The sequence below is a fragment of the Ranitomeya variabilis genome, chromosome 5 (assembly GCF_051348905.1).
Source record: "Ranitomeya variabilis isolate aRanVar5 chromosome 5, aRanVar5.hap1, whole genome shotgun sequence".
Classification (NCBI taxonomy): domain Eukaryota; kingdom Metazoa; phylum Chordata; class Amphibia; order Anura; family Dendrobatidae; genus Ranitomeya; species Ranitomeya variabilis.
In genome coordinates, this window is record NC_135236.1 from 534711799 (window position 1) to 534739517 (window position 27719).

Below are 27719 nucleotides of genomic sequence, written 5' to 3' on the forward strand. Positions count from 1 at the left end.
TCCCACTATTTTTTTTTTTTACAGGGAGAATTTACCCCCCAAAAAAATGGCCAAGTATTACACAGTGGTTTTGGTGGCACACAATGAGAGACAGATGCCACACACAGGACTGGCACAGAGGCAGACTTGCCAATCTTTATCTCCCACTATTTTTTTTTTTTACAGGGAGAATTTACCCCCCCAAAAAATGGCCAAGTAATAAACAGTGGTTTTCGGTGGCACACAATGAGAGACAGATGCTACACACAGGACTGGCACAGAGGCAGACTTGCCAATCTTTATCTCCCACTAATTTTTTTTTTTTACAGGGAGAAATTACCCACCCAAAAAATGGCCAAGTATTACACAGTGGTTTTCGGTGGCACACAATGAGAGACAGATGCCACACACAGGATTGGCACAGCGGCAGACTTGCCAATCTTTATCTCCCACTAATTATTTTTTTTTTACAGGGAAAATTTACCCCCCCCCCAAAAAAAAAAATGGCCAAGTATTACACAGTGGTTTTCGGTGGCACATAATGAGAGACACATGCCACACACAGGACTGGCACAGAGGCAGACTTGCCAATCTTTATCTCCCACTAATTATTTTTTTTTTAAAAGGGAGAATTTACCCCAAAAAATAAATGGCCAAGTATTACACAGTGGTTTTCGGTGGCACACAATGAGAGACAGATGCCACACACAGGACTGGCACAGCGGCAGACTTGCCAATCTTTATCTCCCACTAATTTTTTTTTTTTACAGGGAGAATTTACCCCCCCCAAAAAATGGCCAAGTATTACACAGTGGTTTTCGGTGGCACACAATGAGAGACAGATGCCACACACAGGACTGGCACAGAGGCAGACTTGCCAATCTTTATCTCCCACTAATTAATTTTTTTTAAAAGGGAGAATTTAGAAAAAAAAAAAAAGGCCAGTATTACACAGTGGTTTTCGGTGGCACACAATGAGAGACAGATGCCACACACAGGACTGGCACAGCGGCAGACTTGCCAATCTTTATCTCCCACTAATTATTTTTTTTTACAGGGAGAATTTCCCCCCCAAAAAAAATGGCCAAGTATTACACAGTGGTTTTCGGTGGCACACAATGAGAGACAGATGCCACACACAGGACTGGCACAGAGGCAGACTTGCCAATCTTTATCTCCCACTAATTAATTTTTTTTAAAAGGGAGAATTTAGAAAAAAAAAAAAAGGCCAGTATTACACTGTGGTTTTCGGTGGCACACAATGAGAGACAGATGCCACACACAGGACTGGCACAGCGGCAGACTTGCCAATCTTTATCTCCCACTAATTATTTTTTTTTTTAAAGGGAGAATTTAGAAAAAAAAAAAAAAGGCCATTATTACACAGTGGTTTTCGGTGGCACACAATGAGAGACAGATGCCACACACAGGACTGGCACAGAGGCAGACTTGCCAATCTTTATCTCCCACTAATTTTTTTTTTTTTACAGGGAAAATTTACCCCCCCAATAAAATGGCCAAGTATTACACAGTGGTTTTCGGTGGCACACAATGAGAGACAGATGCCACACACAGGACTGGCACAGAGGCAGACTTGCCAATCTTTATTTCCCACTATTTTTTTTTTTTTACAGGGAGAATTTACCCAAAAAAATAAAAATGGCCAAGTATTACACAGTGGTTTTCGGTGGCACACAATGAGAGACAGATGCCACACACAGGACTGGCACAGAGGCAGACTTGCCAATATTTATCTCCCACTATTTTTTTTTTTTTACAGGGAGAATTTACCCCCCCCAAAAAAATGGCCAAGTATTACACAGTGGTTTTCGGTGGCACACAATGAGAGACAGATGCCACACACAGGACTGGCACAGCGGCAGACTTGCCAATCTTTATGTCCCACTAATTTTTTTTTTTTTTAAAGGGAGAATTTAGAAAAAAAAAAGGCCAGTATTACACAGTGGTTTTCGGTGGCACACAATGAGAGACAGATGCCACACACAGGACTGGCACAGAGGCAGACTTGCCAATCTTTATCTCCCTGCAGTAAACTCAGGAAAGTATGGCAGGCAGCTATAAAAAGTACTGCTGCACACAAAAGTGGGGACAAACACACAAGATAGCTGTGCAGAAAGGAAGGAACAACAGGATTTGTGCTTTGAAAAAAGCAGGTGGTTTGCACAGTGGCGTACACACAAAGCAACGCAGCTATCAGGGAGCCTTCTAGGGCAGCCCAATGAGCTACAGCGCTGAGGAAAAAAAATGTAGCTTCCACTGTCCCTGCAAACAAAAGGTGGTGTTGGACAGTGGAAATCGCTACAGCACAAGCGGTTTGTGGCTTTATGTACCCTGCCTATCACTATCCCTGCTTCTGACGAAGCGGCACCTCTCCCTATGCTCAGATCAGCAGCAGTAAGATGGCGGTCGGCGGGAACGCCCCTTTATAGCCCCTGTGACGCGGCAGAAAGCAAGCCAATCACTGCAATGCCCTTCTCTAAGATGGTGGGGACTGAGATCTATGTCATCACGCTGCCCACATTCTGCGTCCACCTTCATTGGCTGAGAAATGGCGCTTTTAGCGTCATTGAAACGCGACTTTGGCACGAAAGTCGCGTACCGCATGGCAGACCCCACACAGGGATTGGGTCGGTTTCATGAGACGCCGACTTTGCTAAAAGTCGGCGACTTATGAAAATGAACAATCCGTTTCGCTCAACCCTAATGGCAAGGTTTGCCTCCAAATTGTCCTTTAAGGGGACAATTACCATTGGCCCATCCAAACATTCGGTAGAGCTTTGAGTGGATTGCGGGGCGGAGGGCAATTTTATGTCTTCTGCCTTCACCCAATGACACGCAATACCTCTGGTGCTGCTCGCCCAACCAGTGACCATACGAGTGGTATATGGGTCGACACTGCCCTCACAGATTACACACCAGACCATCCCATTTACTATATCCATGTCGCCATCTCATCAGGAGATAATATCTCTGTTCGTCATTTCTGAGGGAATTGATGAGGTTCTGTTAGGGATACCTTGGCTACGGTACCACTCTCCTCATATTGAGTGGTCCACAGGCAGGATTTTGGGATGGAGTGAATCTTGTGGGGGTAGATGTCAGAGGGAATGCTTTCAGGTTGCTACTACTGAGGTACCTGCAGATCTCTCCTCTCTCCCCAAGCAATAATGGCACTATGCAGATGTGTTCTCCAAAAGGGCTGCGGAGACCCTTCCGTCACACCACCCCTATGACTGTCCTATTGACCTTTTGCCTGGTGCTAAGCCTCCCTGGGGTCGAGTCTACCCACTGTCTCTCCCAGAGATGGAGGCGATGTCTCAGCACATGCAGGAGAATCTGGCAAGGGGATTCATTAGGAAGTTAGTATCACCTGCAGGGGCTGGGTTCTTATTCGTGCAGAAGAAGAACGGAGAATTACGTCCAAGCATAGATTACAGGGGTCTTAACGCCATTACCGTTAAGAACAAGTACCTATTGCCCCTGATATCTGAGCTTTGTGATAGGCTTCGGGGAGCAGGGGTGTTTACTAAACTAGATCTGGGGGGTAATTACAACCTGATTCGCATCCGTGAGGGGGAAGAATGGACGACGGCTTTTTAACACCAGGGATGGGCACTATGAATATCTGATGATGCCATTCGGGCTCTGTAATGCCCAAGCCATTTTCCAAGACTTTATGAAGGATATCCTTTAGGATATGCTCTCCACCTCGGTTGTAGTCTTCCTGGATGATATTTTGATCTACTCTCCAGATATAGACTCCCACCAGAGAGATGTTTGCAAAGTCTTCAACCTCCTATGGGCACATTCCCTCTATTCCAAGTTGGAAAAGTGTGTGTTTGAGTGGGAGTCTTTGCCTTTCCTGGGCTATATCATCTCGGCCCAAGGATTGGCTATGGATCCCACCAAGCTACAGGCTGTGAAGGACTGGCAGGAACCCCATTCTCTCAAAGCGGTGCAGCATTTTATGGGGTTCATTAATTACTATCGCCAGTTCATTCCCCAATTCTCAACTTTGGTAGCTCCTTTGGTTGCCCTTACCAAAAAGGGAGCAAATCCCAAATTGTGGTCGGAGGAGGTCTCCAAGGCCTTCCTTTCTATTAAGTCCCACTTTGCTAGCGCTCCCATTCTACATTGCCCCGATGTAGATTAACCTTTCATAATGGAGGTGGATGCCTCATCTGTCGGTGCTGGAGCTGTCCTATTCCAAAAGGATGCTCAAGGTCTGAAGCATCCTTGCTTCTTTTTCTCTAAGATCTTCACACCGGCGGAGAGGAATTATTCCATCGGGGACAGGGAGTTGCTAGCTATGAAGTTGGCCTTCTCGGACTGGATACACCTCCTGGAGGGGGCTCGCTTTCCCTTCCAAGTTTACGCTGACCTCAAGACCTTGGTCTATATTGAGACTGCCCAGTGGCTAAATTCTCGCAAGGCCAGATGGTCACTGTTCTTCTCCCGGTTCCATTTCACCCTTCATTTTCTCTCCGGGGAGAAGAACATTCGTGCCGACAATCTCTCCCTCTCTGTAGTGTCATCAGCGGAGGAGGAGGAACCTCGGCTTATTGTCCCTTCAGAGAGCCTGAGGACTATGGCTCTGGTTTCACTAGAGTCTGTGCCCCCGGGCAAAACTTTTTTGCCATCACATTTACGACTGGAGGTTTTCTCTTGGGCTCACTTGTCCAGGGTGGGTGGACACTTTGGGACCAAAAAGATATCTGAAATTCTGGTGAGGACGTACTGGTGGCCGCATATGGCCCGTGACGTCGGAGACTATATTCGGGAGTGTGTCTACTGCACCAAAAATAACTCTCTTTGACAATGGCCAGCTGGGTTACTTTATCCCCTATGGGTGACAGACAGGCCCTGGGAGATGGTCGGGATGGACTTTGTGGTGGGCTTACCTAAGTCCCGTGGCTGCACCATCATTTGGGTAATCACCGAACATTTTTCTAAAATGGTGCACTTGGTGCCGCTTCCAAGGCTACCTTCTGCACGGACCTTGACAGCGTTGTATATAAAACACATTTTCCGCCTACACACCATGCCGGTCAAAATTGTCAGTGACCGGGGTCCCCAGTTTCCGTCTCAGTTCTGGAGAGAGCTTTGTCGTCTACTCAGCATCGAGTTGAATCTCGCTTCAGCATACCATCCCGAGATGAATGGGTTGGTAGAGAGGGCCAACCAGACCTTGGTCACATATCTGCGACATTTTGTTTCAGCCAGGCAGGGTGACTGGGCATCCTTGCTACCGTGGGCAGAGTTTGCACTGAACAACGCCATAGCCGACTCTACTGGGCAGACCCCATTCCTTCTTAACTACGGTCAGCATCCGTGGGTTCCTGTGCCTTATGCCCGTGTCTTCTGCTGACTCTATGGAGGCAGACTGGGCTGTGGAGGCACGGGACATTTGGAACCATATTCAGGATGCCATCCAGGCCTACAAGGGGAGAATGAGGTCCTCCGCCTATACACATTGGCGCCCCGCTCTGACCTTTTCTCCTGGAGACTTAGTGTGGCTCTCAGCCCATAACATCAGGCTGCGAGTTGAGTCCACTAAGTTTGCACCTCGCTACTTGGGACCCTTCAAGGTCCTCCAACAGGTTAACGCAGTGGTCTACCATCTGGCCCTTCCTCCATGCCTAGGTATCACCGACACCTTTCATGTGTCCCTCTTGAAGCCCGTTTACATCTCCCGGTTTTCCGAGTCATCTGCCAGGACATCGGGTTTGTCTACGGACGATTATGAGGTGAACGCTATTTTGAGGTGCAAGGTGGTACGTGGCAAGAAATTTTATTTGGTGGACTGGAAGGGTTATGGCCCAGAGGACAGGTCTTGGGAGCCTGCTAAGCACACTCAAGCTCCGTAGCTCATTGTGGCCTTCGAGCGTAGCGATGTCCAAGGAGAGGGGGCCAAGGAGGGGGTAATGTTAGGGGTCGAGATCCCACCTCTGCACAGGGGGAGTCTCGAACCATCTCCGCTGCGGTCTCCTATTCTTCTCCGGCCGCAGTGGAGCCTGCTCAGCGGAGAAGTCGGTCTCAGCATCTGGCTCAGCCTGATACTGTGCGTATGGTCACTGCTTCCTTTCCAGGCCCATTGTAGCCAGTACTGGTCAGTGGCAAGCAGACGTCTCTTGGACTAAGTCCTGCTTTTCCTCTTCTGAGCATGCCCAAGGTAAGACCTCTCATTTGAGGTCAGGGGTCACATGCTCAGGTACTGCATCAGCTCCCATTGGTCCTCTAGGAAGGTCCTGAAGTTGCTCAGGTACTGTGGCAGCTCCCATTGGTCTTCTAGGAAGGTCCTGAAGTTGCTGCAGCTATAAAAGGTTTGCATTGGCGGCACAGCCATGTGCTAGGATCAGCTTATGTCATGAGCTTTTGCTATTCAGTGGTCTTGTCTGCTTGTGGTCAGGGTCAGGCTGAAATAAGCCACTAGAATACCGGCACCTCCGGTGAGGAGTTTTGTGTGGTGAATTCAGGGCTGGAATAAAGCCATCAGAATTCCAGCTCCACCGGAGAGAAGGTGTTTGTGGGCTTGCTACTCCTTGACCACTGATTGCTTTTGCTCTGTTAGGCAGCTTTGTTCCCCTGTGACGCTAACAGGGCACAGCGTTTTCCCATCTGTGTGACTCTGTGAAGTAACAAAGTTCACTTATACCACCATTTTGTGCCACCATTTGCTAGCAGCAGGTTTGTCTCCCGCACCGTGGACCCCGGGCTGCGAAGGCACCAATAATTATATCTAAATATACTCGGTGCGTTTCGCCAGCCCTAACATTTTTGGGTCCATTTTCTCCGGTTACCACTGTGAAAATAAAAAAATTGGGGTTAAAATAAAATTTTTGTTGAAATAAAATTTTATTTTTTTATTTTCATAAATCAACGTTATAATTTTCTGTGAAGCACCATGAGGTTCAAAATGCTCACCACACATCTAGATAAGTTCCTTGAGGGGTCTAGATTTCAAAGTGATGTTATTTGTAGGGAATTTCCACTGTTTAGGCACATCAGGGGCTCTCCAAATGTGACATTTTGTCCGGTTTCCACTCAATTTTGCGTTCAAAAAGTCAAATGGTGCTTCTTCCCTTCTAATCCGTGACGTACATCAAAACAGTTGTTTTCTCCCACATGTGAGATATCTGCATACTCAGGAGATATTTAATAAATAACAAATGCAATTAACTTAAGGGCATAAATAGACTAATATAAATCATGAACCTACCCTATAAAAACCAATTTTTATTATTTATTAACAAAACCAATAGATAGGTTACACACAAAACCGAAAAAAACACCGTGAAATAACAAATAATCCCAACCATGGGATATTAGGGGAATCCCTAGTGCTGTACCTATGCTGTCACCTTCCTACTAGCGGGGGTTGGCACCCTATGGGAAACGTATTGGCGCCCCCGCTCAGCGATGGCTACCCCTAGTGGCCCTAAAAATACCATGAGCCGTAACCCTCCCCAGATAGGGAATAAGGGGCAAATCTAGGTCTATACAGTGATCACTCCTACAGATCTAAGGATAACCCTAATCCCCCAATATAAGTGCAAATTAAAAACAAAATGATGAACACAATCGGCGTATGGTGGTACTATTATGCATATAGATCTTAGGCTAGGTTCACATTGCGTCAAGTACATGGCGTTAAACGGATCCATTAAACGCATGTACAGAAAAGGATCAAATTTGTCGAAAAATCGGCTTCACGTTAACGCTTGCGTTAACGCTTTTGACAGCGTTTTTCTCATTTTGATGTCCGTTCGCAATGTATCCGTTTGTCTGCGTTTGTCACTGTCAATAAAGTTTTTTTTTTTCTCCTTTTGTCCTCGTCGGGGTGTGGGTGCAGACTCATTCTCCATTTTGAAAGCATTGAGTGAACTTCTGCTAGCAAGATGTTTGTGTCTGAGCTGGTTCGATTTAGCTTGATGTGGTTGCGACTTCGGCAGAGAAAGCGTAGTTCGCAAAGGAGATATTGGATCCACGAAGTTAATTTCTTGCGGAGTACATATGGTGCCTTTCACACCCTGTATCTTCAGCTTCGGGATCACCCTTCAAAATTCCAATGCTATCTACGGATGTCCATTGAGACCTTTGATGTTCTGCTTTCACATGTGAAGGATGAGATACATCATCATCGCAGCATTTTCCGTGAAAGCATCTGTGCGGAGGAACAATTAGTAGTGACTGTGAGGTAATTATAAAATTTTTCTCATTCTATTGACAAAGACTAGTTCTAGGCATCGTGGGGCATAATGTTCATTTAGCAATTGTATATTCTATTGTATGTAACCTTTTAGTTGTCCTTTAAAATCCTAAACAATTTCCTTTTTTTTTTCTTTTTGAATGCCAACAGATATCTGGCTACTGGAGAATCTTTTGCGTCACTGCATTACCAATTTAGACTGGGGAAGTCAACAATTTGCCAACTGGTTCGGGAAACTTGTGATGCCATTTGGAACAACTTGCAACCACTTGTGCTACCAACCCCAACATCAGAAATGTGGCTAGCGATTTCCCAACAGTTCGAGGATGTGGCTAATTTCCCCAATTGTATTGGTGCCGTGGACGGCAAGCACATACGGATTCAGAAACCAGCGCATAGTGGGTCCCTGTACTATAATTATAAAAAATACTTCTCGATAATCTTGATGGCTATTGCGGATGCAAGATACCGGTTTGTAGCTGTGGATATTGGTGCGTATGGCCGTACTAACGATTCAAGAGTCTTCAGAGACTCCAACATGGGGAGATGTTTGTACAGCAACAATTTTAACTTACCCTCATCACGACCTCTACCGGGGACCGAAGACCCAAGTTTGCCCTTTGTTTTAGTTGGTGATGAGGCGTTCAAACTTGGGCAAAATCTCCTCAAACCGTACTCAAGCCGCAGTCTGAACTCCACCAAGCGCATTTTTAATTATCGCTTGAGCCGGGCAAGACGTTATGTGGAGTGCGCCTTTGGTATTTTGACATTAAAATGGCGAATTCTACTAATGTGCATGCAACTTCAACCAGAAAATGTGGACCGTGTTGTGAAGGCATGCATCTGTCTGCATAATTTTGTGGCCAGACATGAACCCCAGGTGGTTGACCTTGATGAATGTGAGTCGAACCTCATGAGCATTGAATCTACTGCTGTTCGGTCTACAGCACAAATAATGAGGATTCGTGACCAATTTGCACAGTACTTCATACATGAGGGGCATGTTCCATGGCAAGACAGACACGTGTAAAATTTATTTCAAGTCTGAAGCTGTGTCCTGATGTGTTTTTGTTTTTTTGGTTTTTTTTATTTCCCATATGTCTTGTAAAATATGTCTTGTAAAATGTTACATTACTGTTATGTTGTGTTCACAGTCATACAAGAATCAGATTTTAAACAGTTTACTTAAGTTTCCAAATTTTTATGAAAGAACAATTGTGAACTTGTTACATATGATATCCCATAGGGATGTAAAAAAACACACACGAAATTGGGTGGGAAAAAAAACAATAAACCAAAAAACGTGAAACACAGTTTGCACCTGGCTGGGGACAGTGAGCTGTACTATAGACTCTGGTATTGCGCGGGCGTATTGTCTGCCCAGGTGTATGATGGACTGCTACTTTGTCTCTGATGTTCCATGCTCGGTTCACACCGGGCTCTATATTGAGGGTTGTAGGCCGGCATGTCTATGCTTCTGGTTCTCGATGGAGCTGGTTCCTGGGGTCCCACAAATTTCTCAAGAAGGTCATTCAGTCTTTGCCAAAACAAAAGGTTTCTGTGTGCCGGGAACATAGGACAAAAAAAGTAGCTTCCACTCATTTGCAGAATATACAGACTCGCGAGATTGCAAGTCGGTAATTTCCCGCCTCAGGTCTTTCAGTTCACTCCGACACATGTCCTCAACCCGCTGAAGTCCATCGACAATAATGGCATCAGCTTCATCTTTTTGTGAAGCTCGCTTGCGTCCACGCAGTGATTGCAACCGGGCACTCACACCTGAAGCCACAGTGCTTCTCTCCCCAGATCGTGGCTCGCTGATGACAGACACGTCTTCAGCGCCCATCTGCTGACTTGGTTCCAGTGGAGATGGCTCCAGTTCTTCTGCCTGTCTAGGCGCGGCGGTACTGCATATCGTGCTGTAACCAAAAAAATATATATATATTTTGCTTTAATTTTTAAACAATTTTGTCTCGCACACAGACCAATTTGTACTTACGAGCGCTGAGACAATGTTTTTTGAAGAAAGAGCAATTGCTCATAATGCACATACGGGGTCACCCATTTTGCACCTGCTCCACTTGGTACATTTTGACTATTCCGGTAGTCATGGACAAAGCGGTCCCTTATTGATTTCCAGCGGGTATGGACCGCATCCGCTGTAAGTTTTAAAAAAAGGTTAAATATATATATATATATATATTAGTAGACAGTTCTTATATTGATAGTTTAAAAATTATGTATAGTTAGTTAAGATAGTTGATATATAGCTAGTAGATAGATAGTTGATAGATAGTAATTATAGATGATAGAGAAATAGTTTAGTGTATAGGTAGTTGATAGTTCAGAGATAGATAGTAGACAATTTAACATCACCAATATTTATCAATTTTTTTCTTTGAGGTTGACGACTTCTCCATGTATCGGGGATCGAAGTGAGAGATAATTTGATCCCACAACTTGCGGTTCTTCACTATGTCATGGTGGGAGCTGTCGCTTTGGTCCCATATTGAGGGGTTGGCTTCCACAAGGTTGATCAGTGTCTCGTTGTGAATGGTCAACGGCTCTTCGTCAACCACAATCCTTTTCTTTTTTTGGCTGGCTGACTTGGACTATGTAAACACAAAACGTTATGTTGAAAGGTTCAATTTCAGTTTATTGGTAGACTAATAGATAGATACATAGATAGATAGATACAGAGCTAGATAGATACATAGATAGATACAGCGAAAGATAGAGAGAGAGAGAGAGAGAGAGAGAGAGAGATAGATAGTGGATAGATAGTTTATAGATATAGCAGATAGAAAGTGAATAGATAGATTGTAGATAAATATTGGATAGAAAATTTCTAGTTTTATATTTACCACTGGCAGTTGTGGAGACGACAGACGGCGAGGAACCTTCTTCCTCTTGTGTCCTCCGTGTGCCACAACCTATTGTGTATGTAAATGGAAAAAAAAAATTACATTTCTTTGATCAATAAATTTATTTTTGCAAAACTTAAAAATGTCTGCCATGTACCTTTGTTGGTTTTGCCTGTTTTTTTGGGGGGGCCTAGCAGCCTCGGGCTCCGAAGACTCCTATTTGCAATAGAAACATGATTATACATGTGCTTAGCTTAATACACTGAATTTTCACACAAATTTTAGTGGTTTTTTAAAGTGCAAGCCTATCGACTGAGAAGAAAAAACCGCAGACACGCTGCTGCTGCTGCTTACCTCACTATCCGACATCTGCAACAAAGTAATAAATTTTTAGTACACACACATCCGTCGTACAATACAGACTCCCATGATGTATACAGAGATATCTACTATATAATTGTCTAGGGTACTTCCGTCTCTGTCCTTCTGTCACGGTATTAATTCGCTGATTGGTCTCGGCAGCTGCCTGTCATGGCAATCAGCCAATCAGCGACGCGCACAGTCAGAAAAAAAAGGGCCGCCCCGCACTCACTGCCCGGCGCCCGCATACACCCCTCTGCTCACCGCTCACACAGGGTACTGTGACAAACGTCGCTGTGCAATATACTACGTGACTGGGTTCTGTATACTACGTCGCTGGGTGCTGTATACTACTTCACTGTGCAATACACTACGTGGCTCTGTGATGTATACTACGTCACTGGGCAATATACTACGTCACTGGGCAATATACTAAATACTACATGGCTGGGCAATATACTACGTGGCTGGGCAATATACTACATACTACATGGCTGGGTAATATACTACGTGGCTGGGCAATATACTACATACTACATGGCTGGGCAATATACTACATGGCTGGGCAATATACTACATACTACATGGCTGGGCAATATACTACGTGGCTGGGCAATATACTACATACTACATGGCTGGGCAATATACTACGTGGACATGCATATTCTAGAATACACGATGCGTTATCGGGCCACCATCTAGTATATATATATATATATATATATATATATACAAATGTACTTACATTTCCTGTGATCTTTTGCAAGACACTTTTTCTCTGGTGTGGAGCAGGCCTCAGGATGTGCGCTGGGGACAGTTAATGGCCGAAATCCTGTTTCCTGTCACATGACCACATGGACCTCCCTCAAACGCTATTAAAACGTATGGTTCTATTTGGAAATTTATCAAGATTTGCGTCTGGCTGCGTTTGCCATAGACATCAATGGCAGAATTAACGCTTCCGTTAGTATTGCGTTAGCTTGGCCGGACCCAAAAACGCTGCAAGCCGCGTTCCAAGGTCCGTCAGAAAAAAATGTTATGTGACTAACGCATGCCAAATTTGGCATGCGTCACGAGGCGTCAGACAATGCAAGTCTATGGGCGCGTTAGTATGTGCGTTATATTGCGTTTTCACTACTTAAAAACGTGTCCGTTAGACGGACTCACCTAGCGCAATGTGAACCTAGCCTTACTTATTGATCCCAATGGGGTAACCATAGAGAAACATCAATGATACAAATGGTTAACCCTTTAAACAAGCAAGTACCCAGAATCATGTCTATTCATAATGACAAAGGTTTGCTGCAGTCCAAACCCTGCCCTGACGGCCCTTCAAAAACATGAGGACTAATTCAAACAAGGCATGAAAAAATGTGTATTGGTACTCTTCCAAGCATATCCACCCGCCACTTCCACCTCAACGCGTTTCGCCTCTCTGGCTCATCAGGAGGCTCGATATAAAGAAAGTGTTCCGATTTTGATATGATGCTTACCGCTAGATAAAGCCCCTCCATTTAAATAGTCCCGCTCTTCTTTCTCGCCCCTTACACTTCCGCCGCATCTGGCCGGAAGTGCCATGCCCGCACCGTATTATGGGAAACATCCCACTGCTCATGCCCCAGCTGGAACGCATACGATTGAACTGCGCACAATCAGTATGGAGCACGCGTCCATTGCGGTACAAGAGAATCGCATTATGACGCTATGCCGTGCCCAAACTGTATTGTGGGAGATATCCCACTGCTCATGCCCCAGCTGGAATGCATAGGATTAACTTGCGCACACTCAATGTGGAGCGCGCGGCCATTGCGGTACAGAAGAATCGCACTATACCGCTGTCCTAAGGATTTTCAATGAACAGCCGATGGCGCATGCGCACATCGAAATCGGCGATCCTAGCTCAGTATCATCAGATGGCTACCACTGTATTATTTACCCTATGTTATACAGACAAATAAAGAAACAAAAATAGATAAGAGGGGCAACCCCTAGGCTGAGTCACATATTCCAATTGACCCACAATTTTTATTATTATTATTAGACAGCCAAGGGGGAGACCAGTTAAAGGCCATGTTATCAATACAGGTCACCCTTCAATAAAAAGAAGAACAACCCCTAGATTTAATCACATATATAAAAATTGTAATTATAATTATGCACAAAAATGCTTTTTCCAGTGGTGTAGTAGAATTTAAATGATATATCATCCTCTCTACCGCTAAAGAGGAGGAGGGGGAGAGAAAAGAAGCTGAGCTCATGGAGGATTTTTATTCAAAATTAAATTACACCAATATGTATAACCCCAACAAAAGGGGGGGAAATTTTTTGAATCCAGTATTTCCTTATTGGTTTTTCTATTTCCTTATTAAAACAGTCCAAAAATTCACCCATAAGGTTGAGGTCACAACCCCGACCTACAGAAAGCATGCAAACGACATAAGTTCATTTAGGCCTTTGGGCACCAGTGAGTCCAATCTGAATGTCCACTCACATTCTCTTTTGAGGATGGACTTGTCCCAGCTACCACCTCTACAATTGTTTTTTACAACTTCAATAACCATAAAGTGAATATTGTCTAATTGGTCACTATGGACCGATCTCATATGTTTGGCCAGGGGGGTATCCCTACTATTCCTTATATCCCCCAGATGTTCCCCCACTCTTCTCCGGAACTCACGTTTCGTCTTACCTATGTAGTCCCTTGGACAAGGGCAGGTGGCCTTATAGACAACACCAGTCGTTTTACAATTGGAGAAGTCTCTTTGGTAAAATTTTTTACCCGTAGATGAGCTCTCGAAGGATTTATTTGGCTTCATCCACTTACACATTTGGCAGTGGCCACAATGATAAAAGCCACATGGCTTTCTGTCCAGCCAGGTCCCCTCTGCCACAGGTTTTTTATAGTGGCTATGCACCAAAAGATCTTTAATGGACCTTCCTTTACGGAATGTAATGTTGGGACGTTCACCTATACAGTCCCTAAGGTCCGGGTCCATTTTTAATATGTCCCAATGTTTACTGATGATATTTCTAACACTTTGGTGTTGATGATCAAAAGTGCCAATAATTCTAATCACATCATTCTCAGATTCTTGTGCTATTCTACCACTCCTTCCCCGTAGCAAATTCTCTCTATCTTCTTTTTCAGCAACCCTATAGGCTGCCTCTAGCACATGTCCTGGATACCCTTTTTCCTTAAACCTATTATACATATCTCCTGCTTGACTCCTAAAGATTTTATTGTCAGAGCAGTTCCTGCGAAGTCTCAGGAACTGACCCCTGGGGATCCCCTTTTTCAGGGGGACAGGATGATGACTTTGCCAGTTAAGCAGGTTATTCGTACTGGTCGGTTTGCGGTATATATTTGATGGCAATCTACCGTCGGGTTCTTTTTTAATTTTTACATCCAAAAAGGCTATCTCCTCCCCTTGGATCTCTGATGTAAATCTCATGCCTATGTTGTTAATATTCAGAGAATCAATAAACTTCTCGAACATTTCCCTGGTGCCTGTCCAGACCACAAAAACATCATCAATGAATTTATACCATATGGCTATAGATTCATGCCACCATTCTGTGTCTCCCCCAAACACTATTGTCTCCTCCCACCAGCCCAGGAACAGATTTGCATACGATGGGGCACATGGACTCCCCATCGCAGTGCCCTTGAGCAGGTGGTAATGCTTCCCATTAAAAGTGAAAGCATTATGGGAGAGGGTAAACTCCAGAAGAGTCAGGACAAATTCATTATGTGCACTACATACTGTTGACCTTTGCCTAAGGAAGTAATTAACTCCCTCAATCCCTCTATTATGTGGTATATTGCTGTACAAGGCCTCCACGTCTATTGATGCCAGCCATGCACCTTTATCAACATGGAGGCCCACCAGTTTCTGCAAAAGGTCTGATGTATCCCGTAGGTAAGATGGAATTGATGTTACTTTCTTTATATCGGGCCTCCTGATGAGCCAGAGGGGCGAAACGCGTTGAGGCGGAAGTGGCGGGTGGATATGCTTGGATGAGTACCAATACACATTTTTTCATGCCTTGTTTGAATTAGTGCTCATGTTTTTGAAGGGCCGTCAGGGCAGGGTTTGGACTGCAGCAAACCTTTGTCATTATGAATAGACATGATTCTGGGTACTTGCTTGTTTAAAGGGTTAACCATTTGTATCATTGATGTTTCTCTATGGTTACCCCATTGGGATCAATAAGTAAGATCTATATGCATAATAGTACCACCATACGCCGATTGTGTTCATCATTTTGTTTTTAATTTGCACTTATATTGGGGGATTAGGGTTATCCTTAGATCTGTAGGAGTGATCACTGTATAGACCTAGAGGTGCCCCTTATTCCCTATCTGGAGAGGGTTACGGCTCATGGTATTTTTAGGGCCACTAGGGGTAGCCATCACTGAGCGGGGGCGCCAATACATTTCCCAAAGGGTGCCAACCCCCGCTAGTAGGAAGGTGACAGCATAGGTACAGCACTAGGGATTCCCCTAATATCCCATGGTTGGGATTATTTGTTATTTCACGGTGTTTTTTTCGGTTTTCTGTGTAACCTATCTATTGGTTTTGTTAATAAATAATAAAAATTGGTTTTTATAAGGTAGGTTCATGATTTATATTACTCAGGAGATATTTCTCAACATTTTTGGAGTCCATTTTCTCCTGATACACTTGTGAAAATAAAAAAAATTTGAACTGAATTTTTTTTGTGTGGAAAAATGTGAATTTTTATTTTCACAGCTGGGATCCAAGAAGTATCGTTTCTCCTTGCGGAGAGTGACATGATAAGCATGTCGAGGTGAGGAGACGTAAAGCCGCAATGCTCCTCTTTGAAATATGCAAATTGTCTCTTCAGAGCAGAAGAGAACTAGAACTCTAGTGCCACCTTTTGGAAGTAGCAATCCTAACAGTCATTGTCGACCCTTTAACGAGCCTTGGCACATGACTTAGGATAAAGGGTCGACATTGACTGTTAGGATTGCTACTTCCCGGTCAGATGCCTCTCAATCAGCCAAACCAGATCTCCACTTTGCACTGACGAGGGGCAGTACCCCGAAACACAGTGTCTGCAAGTTGAGATTCTGGTTTGGCTATTATTTTTATTATTGCTACTTTCAAAAGGTGGCAATAGAGTTCTAGTTCTCTTCTGCTCTGAAGAGACAATTTGCATATTTCCCAGAGGAGCATTGCGGCTTTAAGTCTCCTCACCTTGACATGCTTATCATGTCACTCTCCGCAAGGAGAAACGATACTTCTTGGATCCCGGTCAGATGCCTCTCAATCAGCCAAACCAGATCTCCACTTTGCACTGATGAGGGGCAGTACTCCAAAACACAGTCTCTGCAAATTAAGATTCTGGTTTGGCTATTATCCTAAGTCATGTTACAAGGCTCGTTAAAGGGTCGACATTGACTGTTAGGATTGCTACTTCCAAAAGGTGGCACTAGAATTCTAGTTCTCTTCCGCTCTGAAGAGACAATTTGCATATTTTCACAGCTCTATGTTATAAACTTCTGTGAAGCACCTGGAGGTTTAAGGTGCTCACCATACATCTAGATAAGTTCTTTACGGGGTCTAGTTTCCTGTTGGGGGTTTTCCACTGTTTAGGCACAGAAGGGGCTCTCCAAATATGAAATGATGTCTGCTATCGATTCCAGTCAGTTTTCCATTCAAAAAGTCAAACAGTGCTCCTTCCCTTCAGAGCTCTGCTATGCACACAAACAGTAGTTTTCCCCCACACATGAGTTATCGCCGTACTGAGGAGAAATTGAATAACAATTTAACAGTTCATTTTTTACTGTTGCACTTGTGAAAATAAAACATTTTGAACTGAATGATCATTTTTGTAGAAAAAAAAAATGATTTTTATATTTACGGCTCTTTTAATCTTCTGTGAAGCACCTAGGCATTCAGTGTGCACAATACACATCTAAATAAGTTCCATGAGTGTTCTAGTTTCCAAAATGGGGAACATTGTTGGGGATTTCAACTGTTTAGGCATGTCAATGGCTTTCCACAACAATTGTGTCTAAATTTAAATTTTTGTGAAACAAATTTAAATGTTAATTTTTCCCTTCCACATTCCTTTTACTCCCTTGAATAAAAATGAATGGTTTGTAAAATTCTTGAATGTGTATTTTTCAGCACCTTGAGCATTGCAGTTTTTTGAATGGTGTCACTTTTGTTTTGTTTTTTTGTCATATAGGCCCCTCAAAGACACTTCAAATTTGATGTGGTACTTAAAAAAATGGTTTTGTAAATCTTGTTGGATAAGTGAGAAATGGCTAGTTAACTTTTAACCCCTATAACTTCCTCACCAAAAATATCTCAAGTTGTGCTGATGTAAAGTAGACATGACATATCTCTCTGTTTTACGGGCATGAAAAGTATATATAAAACAAGAGGGGATTATAGGGAGAGAAATGGGAAGCACATACTTCTGAGTGTAGCAGTTAGTTTCCAAAGATGTAAACTCAGTGTGAATCCACTCACCTTTTTGGTGTCTTGATGTACTGCCTATAGAATCAATCCATGGATCACTCTATTCCTCTTTCTATTCAGTTTGCTGCAGAGATCTGGGAACTGATGAGCGCACTGAACAGTGCTTTCATAGGCGATAACACTTTGTAAAAGTTTCTCCCAGCAATATGCTCCTGAAGGATGATGATTAGTGTTGAGCATTCCGATACCGCAAGTATCGGGTATCGGCCGATACTTGCGGTATCGGAATTCCGATACCGGGATTCCGATACTTGCCGCGTATCGGATACCGGAATCGGAAGTTCCAAGATTCAAAATGCAGAAATTCAGCCAATGAGAATGATTCCAAGTGTGGGCACATCCTGTTTAGCATGGAGGGCATGAAACTACTGGCAAGGCTGTGATTGGCTGCTGAAATGATGTCATGATGCAGTTTAAAAGTCGCTGGCGCCATTTTGCGATCACTCTGCTGTGAATTCAGTTAGTGACAGGACGCTGTTTGCTGACTGAGGGACAGTTTAGAGATAGCGATTTGCTTCTTTGTGCTTTCCAAAGGCTAATTTAGCAACCGCTGTGTTCACCTACTATTCACCTTGCTTTTGCCTTGTAGCGCTGTTTTCACAGCGATCTGCAAGGTCTGTGTGTGTGTGTGTGTGAGTGCAGCCCACTCTCTAGTCTGAGTGCAGCCACATAGGCCATCCATAGCTGGTTGTATTCAGTTCAGGGAGGGTGGTTCATTGCCTCATACTGTTCTTTTTTTTTTTTTTTTTTCAAGTAGTGTAGTCTGCTGCTAATTTATTCAAAAAAATCCTATTAGTGTCTTTCCACCCGTCTCCAGCTAATTTGTGGAAAAACACTACATAGGATAACGTAGAGGAGGGTTTTTGGGCCTTGCAGCGCCGTTTACGGCTGTCTGCACGGTCTCCGTGTGACTGCAGCTCGCTCTGTAGTCTGTGAGCAGCCGTAGCCTGGTTGTCTCCAGCTCAGGGTTGTTCACTGCGTCATACCGCCAAATCAATTTTCATTTTGTTTTAAGTAGTGCAGGCTGCTGCACATTTTTTCAAAAAATTCCTATTAGTGTCTTTCCACCCGTCTCCAGCTAATTTGTGGAAAAACACTACATAGGATAACGTAGAGGAGGGTTTTTGGGCCTTGCAGCGCCGTTTACGTCTGTCTGCACGGTCTCCGTGTGACTGCAGCTCGCCCTGTAGTCTGTGAGCAGCCATAGCCTGGTTGTCTCCAGCTCAGGGTTGTTCACTGCGTCATACCGCCAAATCAATTTTCATTTTGTTTTAAGTAGTGCAGGCTGCTGCACATTTTTTCAAAAAATTCCTATTAGTGTCTTTCCACCCGTCTCCAGCTAACTTGTGGAAAAACACTACATAGGATAACGTAGAGGAGGGTTTTTGGGCCTTGCAGCGCCGTTTACGTCTGTCTGCACGGTCTCCATGTGACTGCAGCTCTATCCGTTGTCAGTTCAGCCCCCAAAAAATAAATAAATAATAAAGTTCACCAAACACACCAGTTACACCACTTTACATTTGTGTAGGCCACATTAGCTCATATTAAAGTCTAGTCCACACTTTAGAAAATTAGTGTTTCTTATACCTGTTAGGAGGAGTTGCTCAGGAATAAGCACACAAAGCCGTTAGTACTTTTCTGCTTATCTTTATCAGTCAACCAAGATGAAGAAGGCAGTGAGTAAGGCACGTGGGCGTGGGCGCGGAGCAGGGAGGGGACGTGGGGATTCTGTGCCTGCTGCGGTGTTGTGGATTCTGTTTGTGGGCTCCCTCTGGTGGTTACTGCTGGTACTGGGTGACTTTGGTGGGTTGCGGCCTTTGGTTTCCACCTGTCCATCAGAGGCTGGGTGTTTCCTATTTTACCTGGCCTTTCTGTCATTCCCTTGCCGGCTATCAATGTATTCAGATGTGCTCTGTTTGGTTCCTGCCTACCTGCTCCCAGATCTTTCAGGATAAGCTAAGTGCTGATTTTCAGTTGTTTGGTTTTTTTGTCCAGCTTGCTTATTATGTCTCTATGCTAGCTGGTAGCTCTAGTGGACTGAGGTTCTCCCCATGTGCCATGAGTTGGCACATGGGTTCTTGTAATCTCAGGATGGTTTTTTGATTAGGGTTTTTTGCTGACCGCTCAGACCCCTTTTGTATCGTTCTGCTTTCTAGTTTACAGCGGGCCTCAATTTGCTAAAGCTATATATATCATCTCTATGTGTGTGCCTTCCTCTCATTTCACCGTCAATACATGTGGGGGGCAACTATATCTTTGGGGTCCATTCCTCTGGAGGCAAGTGAGGTCTTATTTTCTCTGCAGTACTAGTTAGCTCTTAGGCTGGTGCGTGGCGTCTAGAACCAACGTAGGCACGCTCCCTGGCTATCTCTAGTTGCGTTTGTCAGGCGTAGGGCAGCGGTCAGCCCAGGTTCCATCATCCTAGAGCTTGTCCGTTATTTATTTGTACTTTGCTTGTCCTGTGCTATCCCTAGCCATTGGGGATTCATGACAGTATAGCCGGCCCACAAAGTGTTAATTGTTTGGGCTGAAGCAGGAGAAAAAGAAGTGTTTAAGGGAATTTTTTTTTTTTTTTTCCCTTCAGAGTTTTGCTGCCTAGCCCTTAATTGCTGTCTAGCTGCTTCTTACCTCCTCTTAACCCTTGAATGGCTCTGATCTTAGCTGTTTAACATGGATGTCCAGAGTTTGGCTTCCAGCCTGAGTAATCTCGCGGCAAAAGTTCAAAACATACAGGATTTTGTTGTTCACACTCCCATGTCTGAACCTAGAATTCCTGTTCCAGAGTTCTTTTCTGGAGATAGATCTACCTTCCTGAATTTCAGGAACAATTGTAAATTGTTTCTTTCTTTAAAATCTCGCTCCTCTGGAGACCCTGCTCAACAGGTCAAGATTGTAATATCTTTCCTGCGGGGCGACCCTCAGAATTGGGCATTTGCATTGGCACCAGGGGATCCTGCATTGCTCAGTGTGGATGCGTTTTTTCTGGCATTAGGATTGCTCTATGAGGAACCTAACCTGGAGATTCAGGCAGAAAAGGCTTTATTAGCCCTCTCTCAGGGGCATGATGAAGCGGAAATATATTGTCAAAAATTTCGGAAATGGTCGGTGCGTACTCAGTGGAATGAGTGCGCCCTGGCTGCAAACTTCAGAAATGGTCTTTCTGAGGCCATTAAGGATATTATGGTTGGGTTCCCCACGCCTACAGGTCTGAATGAGTCTATGGCTATGGCCATTCAGATTGATCGGCGTTTACGGGAGCGCAAACCTGTGCACCAGTTGGCGGTGTCTTCTGAACAGGCACCTGAGACTATGCAATGTGATAGAATTCAGTCCAGAAGTGAACGGCAAAATTATAGGCGGAAAAATGGATTGTGTTTTTATTGTGGTGATTCAGCTCATGTTATATCAGCATGCTCTAAACGCACAAAAAGGGTTGATAAATCTTTTGCCATTGGTACTCTGCAGCCTAAGTTCATTTTGTCTGTGACTCTGATTTTTTCACTGTCTTCCATTTCCGTCGATGCCTATGTGGATTCGGGCGCTGCCCTGAGTCTTATGGATTGGTCATTTGCTAAACGCTGCGGTTTTAGTCTGGAGCCTCTGGAAGTTCCTATTCCTCTGAAGGGAATTGACTCTACACCATTGGCTATGAATAAACCACAGTATTGGACACAAGTGACCATGCGCATGACTCCCGTTCATCAGGAGGTGATTCGCTTCCTTGTACTGTATAATTTACATGATGTACTAGTGCTTGGTCTGCCATGGTTACAAACTCATAATCCTGTCCTGGACTGGAAAACAATGTCTATGTTAAGCTGGGGATGTCAGGGGGTTCATGATGATGCACCTCCGATTTCAATCGCTTAATCTACTCCTTCTGAGATCCCTGCGTTTTTGTCTGACTATAGGGATGTTTTTGAGGAGCCTAAGCTCAATTTGCTCCCTCCTCATAGAGAGTGTGACTGTGCTATAGAATTGATTCCTGGCAGTAAGTTCCCTAAGGGTCGTTTATTTAATCTGTCACTGCCAGAGCATACTGCTATGCGGAATTATATTAAGGAGTCCTTGGAAAAGGGACATATTCGTCCATCTTCGTCCCCTCTGCGAGCAGGTTTTTTTTTCGTGGCAAAAAAAGATGGTTCCCTGAGGCCTTGTATAGATTATCGCCTTCTGAATAAGATTACAGTCAAATACCAGTATCCATTGCCATTATTAACTGATTTGTTTGCTCGCATTAAGGGGGCTAGGTGGTTCACTAAGATAGATCTTCGCGGTGCGTATAATCTGGTGCGGATAAAACAGGGTGATGAGTGGAAAACCGCATTTAATACGCCTGAGGGCCATTTTGAGTATTTGGTAATGCCTTTTGGACTCTCCAATGCTCCGTCAGTCTTTCAGTCCTTTATGCACAATATTTTCCGTGAATATCTGGATAAGTTTATGATTTTGTATTTGGATGATATTTTGGTGTTTTCTGATGACTGGGAGTCTCATGTTCTACAGGTCAGGAAGGTGTTTCAGGTTCTGCGGGCCAATTCTCTGTTTGTGAAGGGCTCAAAGTGTCTCTTCGGAGTCCAGAAGATTTCTTTTTTGGGGTACATTTTTTCTCCTTCTACTATTGAGATGGATCCCGTCAAGGTTCAGGCTATTTGTGACAGGACACAACCTACATCTGTTAAGAGCCTTCAGAAGTTCTTGGGGTTTGCTAATTTTTATCGTCGGTTCATTGCTAGTTTTTCCAGTATTGTTAAACCTTTGACTGATTTGACTAAAAAGGGTGCTGATGTTGCTGATTGGTCTCCTGCGGCCGTGGAAGCCTTTCGGGAACTTAAGCGCCGGTTTTCTTCTGCTCCTGTGTTGTGTCAACCAGATGTTTCACTTCCTTTTCAGGTTGAGGTTGATGCTTCCGAGATTGGAGTGGGGGCGGTTTTGTCACGGAGAAGTTCTAATGGCTCGGTTATGAAGCCATGTGCATTCTTCTCTAGAAAATTCTCGCCCGCCGAGCGCAATTATGATGTGGGTAATCGGGAGCTTTTGTGTCATGATCTCAATGGCAAGAGATCATAGCATAAGCATATATAGGAACTAGCTCTTGGAAGATGGGAACTGAGCTGACCATGAACTAAACCTAACGCACAACTAGCAGTGGCCGGGTAGCATGCCTACGTTGATTCTAGATGCCCAGCACCAGCCGGAGGACTAAATAATGCTAGCAGAGGAAAATATAAGTCCTAGCTCACCTCTAGAGAAATACCCCGAAAGGAGACAGAGGCCCCCCACATGTATTGGCGGTGAATAAAGATGAAATAACAAACGTAGTATGAAAATAGGTTTAGCAAATTTGAGGTCCACTTACTACATAGCAGAAGACAGAAAGGACACTTTCATGGTCAGCTGAAAACCCTATCAAAACACCATCCAGAAATTACTTTAAAACTCTGGCATTAACTCATAACACCAGAGTGGCAATTACTGTTCACAAGAGCTTTCCAGACACAGTAACGAAACTACAGCTGTGAACTGGAACAAAAATGCAAAAACAAACATGGACAAGAGTCCAACTTATCTAGTAGTTGTCTAGGAGCAGGAACAAGCACAGAGAGGCTTCTGATAACATTGTTGACCGGCAAGCAACTAACAGAGCAGCAAGGTTATATAGCGACTCCCACATCTTGATGGGAACAGGTGAACAGAGAATATGAAAACACCAGTTCAATTCCACCAGTAGCCACCGGGGGAGCCCAGAATCCAAATTCACAACAGTACCCCCCCCTCAAGGAGGGGGCACCGAACCCTCACCAGAACCACCAGGGCGATCAGGATGGGCCCTATGAAAGGCACGAACCAGATCAGAGGCATGAACATCAGATGCATTCACCCAAGAATTATCCTCCTGGCCGTATCCCTTCCACTTGACCAAATACTGGAGTCTCCGTCTGGAAACACGAGAGTCTAAGATTTTCTCCACAACGTACTCCCACTCACCCTCAACCAACACCGGAGCAGGAGGCTCAACGGAAGGCACAACCGGTACCTCATACCTGCGCAATAATGACCGATGAAAAACGTTATGAATAGAAAAGGATGCAGGGAGGTCCAAACGGAAGGAAACAGGGTTAAGAATCTCCAATATCTTATACGGGCCGATGAACCGAGGCTTAAACTTAGGAGAAGAGACCCTCATAGGGACAAAACGAGAAGACAACCACACCAAATCCCCAACACAAAGCCGAGGACCAACACGACGGTGGCGGTTGGCAAAAAGCTGAGTCTTCTCCTGGGACAACCTCAAATTGTCCACCACCTGCCCCCAGATCTGATGCAATCTCTCCACCACAGCATCCACTCCAGGACAATCCGAAGATTCCACCTGACCAGAGGAAAATCGAGGATGAAACCCCGAATTACAGAAAAACGGGGACACCAAAGTGGCAGAGCTGGCCCGATTATTGAGAGCGAACTCTGCCAATGGCAAAAAAGCAACCCAATCATCCTGGTCAGCAGACACAAAACACCTCAGATATGTCTCCAGGGTCTGATTAGTCCGCTCGGTCTGGCCATTCGTCTGAGGATGGAAAGCGGACGAAAAAGATAAATCTATGCCCATCCTAGCACAGAATGTCCGCCAAAATCTATACACGAATTGGGTCCCTCTGTCAGAAATGATATTCTCAGGAATACCATGCAAACGAACAACATTTTGAAAAAACAGAGGAACCAACTCGGAAGAAGAAGGCAACTTGGGCAGAGGAACCAAATGGACCATCTTAGAGAAACGGTCACACACCACCCAGATGACAGACATCTTCTGAGAAACAGGCAGATCTGAAATAAAATCCATCGAGATGTGCGTCCAAGGCCTCTTAGGAATAGGCAAGGGCAACAATAATCCACTAGCCCGAGAGCAACAAGGCTTGGCCCGAGCACAAACGTCACAAGACTGCACAAAGCCTCGCACATCTCGTGACAGGGAAGGCCACCAGAAGGACCTTGCAACCAAATCCCTGGTACCAAAAATGCCAGGATGACCTGCCAACGCAGAAGAATGAACCTCAGAGATGACTCTACTGGTCCAATCATCAGGAACAAACAGTTTATCAGGTGGGCAACGATCCGGTCTATCCGCCTGAAACTCCTGCAAGGCCCGCCGCAGGTCTGGAGAAACGGCTGACAATACCACTCCATCCTTAAGGATACCTGTGGGATCAGAGTTACCAGGCGAGTCAGGCTCAAAACTCCTAGAAAGGGCATCCGCCTTAACATTCTTAGAACCCGGTAGGTATGACACCACAAAATTAAACCGAGAGAAAAATAATGACCAGCGCGCCTGTCTAGGATTCAGGCGCCTGGCGGTCTCAAGATAAATCAAGTTTTTGTGGTCAGTCAATACCACCACCTGATGTCTGGCCCCCTCAAGCCAATGGCGCCACTCCTCAAAAGCCCACTTCATGGCCAAAAGCTCCCGATTCCCAACATCATAATTCCGCTCAGCGGGCGAAAATTTACGGGAAAAGAAGGCACAAGGCCTCATCACGGAGCAGTCAGAACTTTTCTGCGACAACACTGCCCCAGCTCCGATCTCAGAAGCGTCGACCTCAACCTGAAAAGGTAGAGCAACATCAGGCTGACGCAACACAGGGGCAGAGAAAAAACGGCGCTTAAGCTCCCGAAAGGCCTCCACAGCGTCAGGGGACCAATCAGCAACATCAGCACCCTTCTTAGTCAAATCGGTCAATGGCTTAGCAATATCCGAAAAACCAGCAATAAATCGACGATAAAAGTTAGCAAAGCCCAAAAATTTCTGAAGACTCTTAAGAGAAGAGGGCTGCGTCCAATCACAAATAGCTTGAACCTTGACAGGATCCATTTCAATGGAAGAGGGAGAAAAAATATATCCCAAAAAGGAAATCCTCTGTACCCCAAAAACACACTTAGAACCCTTCACACACAAAGAATTAGACCGCAAAACCTGGAAAACCCTCCTGACTTGCTGGACATGAGAGTCCCAGTCATCCGAAAAAATCAGAATATCATCCAGATACACAATCATAAATTTATCCAAATACTCGCGAAAAATATCGTGCATAAAGGACTGGAAAACTGACGGAGCATTTGAAAGACCAAAAGGCATCACTAAATACTCAAAGTGGCCCTCGGGCGTATTAAATGCGGTTTTCCACTCATCCCCCTGCCTGATTCGCACCAAATTATACGCCCCACGAAGGTCAATCTTAGAGAACCACTTGGCCCCCTTTATGCGAGCAAATAAATCAGTCAGCAACGGCAATGGGTATTGATATTTTACAGTGATTTTATTCAAAAGCCGATAATCGATACATGGTCTCAAAGAGCCGTCTTTTTTTGACACAAAGAAAAAACCGGCTCCTAAGGGAGATGACGATGGACGAATATGTCCCTTTTCCAAGGACTCCTTTATATATTCTCGCATAGCAGCATGTTCAGGCACAGACAGATTAAATAAACGACCCTTTGGGTATTTACTACCCGGGATTAAATCTATGGCACAATCGCACTCTCGGTGCGGAGGTAATGAACCAAGCTTGGATTCTTCAAAGACGTCACGATAGTCAGACAGGAACTCAGGAATTTCAGAGGGAATAGATGATGAAATGGAAACCACAGGTACATCCCCATGAGCCCCCTTACATCCCCAGCTCAACACAGACATAGCTCTCCAGTCGAGGACTGGGTTGTGAGATTGCAGCCAAGGCAATCCTAGCACCAAATCATCATGTAGATTATACAGCACCAGAAAGCGAATAATCTCCTGGTGATCCGGATTAATACGCATAGTTACTTGTGTCCAGTATTGTGGTTTATTATTAGCCAATGGGGTGGAGTCAATCCCCTTCAGAGGAATAAGAGTCTCCAAAGGCTCTAAATCATACCCACAGCGTTTGGCAAAGGACCAATCCATAAGACTCAAAGCGGCGCCAGAGTCGACATAGGCGTCCGTGGTAATAGATGACAAAGAGCAAATCAGGGTCACAGATAGAATAAACTTAGACGGTAAGGTGCAAATGGAAACAGATTTATCAAGCTTTTTAGTGCGCTTAGAGCATGCTGATATAACATGAGTAGAATCACCACAATAGAAACACAACCCATTTTTCCGTCTAAAATTCTGCCGCTCGCTTCGGGACAGAATTCTATCACACTGCATACTCTCTGGCGACTTCTCAGTGGACACCGCCAGATGGTGCACTGGTTTGCGCTCCCGCAAACGCCTATCGATCTGAATAGCCATTGTCATGGACTCATTCAGACCCGCAGGCACAGGGAACCCCACCATAACATCCTTAATGGCATCAGAGAGACCCTCTCTGAAAGTCGCCGCCAGGACGCACTCATTCCACTGAGTAAGCACAGACCATTTACGGAATCTTTGGCAGTAAATTTCCGCTTCATCTTGCCCCTGAGATAGGGACATCAAAGTTTTTTCTGCCTGAAGCTCCAAATGAGGTTCGTCATAAAGCAACCCCAAGGCCAGAAAAAACGCATCCACATTGAGCAACGCAGGATCCCCTGGTGTCAATGAAAAAGCCCAGTCTTGAGGGTCGCCCCGGAGCAAGGAAATCACAATCCTGACCTGCTGTGCAGGGTCTCCGGCAGAGCAAAATTTCAGGGACAAAAATAATTTGCAATTATTTCGAAAATTCTGAAACCCAGATCTATTCCCCGAGAAAAATTCCGGCAAAGGAATTCTCGGCTCAGATACAGGTGCATGAAAAACAAAGTCTTGCAAAT